Source organism: Apis dorsata, unplaced genomic scaffold, assembly GCF_000469605.1.
Source record: "Apis dorsata unplaced genomic scaffold, Apis dorsata 1.3 scaffold_357, whole genome shotgun sequence".
NCBI classification, from domain to species: domain Eukaryota; kingdom Metazoa; phylum Arthropoda; class Insecta; order Hymenoptera; family Apidae; genus Apis; species Apis dorsata.
Window position 1 is genome coordinate 352,064 of NW_006263622.1, and position 1,763 is coordinate 353,826.

The following is a 1,763-nucleotide window of genomic DNA, read 5'->3' on the forward strand; positions in this document are numbered from 1 at the left end:
TTTCAAATTCTTCGATCCAACATACCAATATCACGTCATCCAAAACCCAAGAATCTTGATCGTCAACACTATAAAAATCAAAAACTCAATCGGCTTAAACGTGCAACGGTACATGAATAATCAGAATTTCTTTCCAGAAGAGAAAAGATTGTCCCAACCAGATCTATAGATTTGTCGTGGAAAGTGGCCAGATTCCATTATACCGGATTTCGAATGCGAGAAATCGAGGCCCCCATAAAGCAATAACGCAGACCTTACACACGGATGTCCGGTCGTTTGCGCATGCGCCAACGAAACGTTTTCATGGTAACAATCGTGTTCTCACTTTCAATAAACCGCTCGGCCATAAATAACGGCCTCAACAAGCCGGGCGCGCGTGTGCGTCGACCAGGAAAAAGTGCGGATCTTTCGTCGTGCATTTTCAGTTTGCAGCTGCTTCGTTTGTTTGTAAGCCTTTGGTTGGGTTTTACATGAGTGAAAAAATCTTACCTTGTTTCTCCTTTATTCGATTTTTATTGGACTGTTGGAAATTTAAGGAAAAATTATCATATCTCCATAGAATTAGCATTTTATCGAATGACGTGGGTATTATATGACATTGTTTGCGTCGGTGACTGTTGCGCCATCTGACAAATATTTTCAATAGTTGTTTTTTTGCATTTTCATTGACCAACTATGTGGTATGAATGTTTTCAGAACGTGGAGAATATTTCCATTTGAAAAGAAGATAATGACTTGAAGAAGATTGGATCACACTGATCTAAAAGTTTCATCAATTGCCAAGGATATCCGTCATCGAGATAATCAGTTGAAATTTATATTTATGAGATACTTTTGCATCTCAGACATATGAATAATGTCTCCATTATCAATCGTTAAGGAAACCTTGAATCGAATAAGTGGAACAAATAAAAAGCATAATAATCCTATGAAAGAATTTTCATTCTGCATGATCCTAGAAATGGAAAAAAATTTTTTTGCCTTTCGTGCAACTGATTGCTTCCAGTTCGATTTGAGATTTTTATCCTGTGTACCTTATGATAATAATTTGAAAAATATATTCAATAAGCGATGCCATAATATAATGCCATTTCTGAAATTGAAATAAATTAAGGTAATTTTACAAATAATATCAGAATGAAGAGATATAATAGTGGATATAATTAAATTAAAATTGATTTATTAGAAAATTTAGAAAGTTAGTACCTTCAGAATTGTTCCAATCCATTTTTCCTCAAATTTCTATACCCTCAAATCATCTTAATTATATCCAATTAATCATCTTACAATTATAACTTGAAATTCATAATTTCAATTTTATTGAATACACTATTTTCATTTGTCTAAAACTGTACGAGTTTATCCACTGATCTTCCTGTCAGAACAAAACTAACCATTATGCGAACATTCCCCACAAGTACAAATTCCCTCGTTCAAACTTCAGACAAGTAACAGAACACAAACCGAACGACGAAAGATCAAGATTCAATTTAACATTCTTGCCTGCGACACGTCGGTTGACGCCGAAGAAGTATCCAACCTAGCGAGACCAATTACAGATACAACGTTCCTCCACAGTACGTACACACGCCATTTTTAAAAAGAAGCAAGATTTAACAGTGATAGGCGCGATAGCAGCTGGACCAGCCTCCTTGAAGAAATCAATTCTTCAGATCGTTGGCGCGAGATAACAGAGGCCGAAGCCGCCATTAGGTCTTAATTAAGAAAACCGCGTGTTCTCGTTTCGAATAATGCCCACGGCG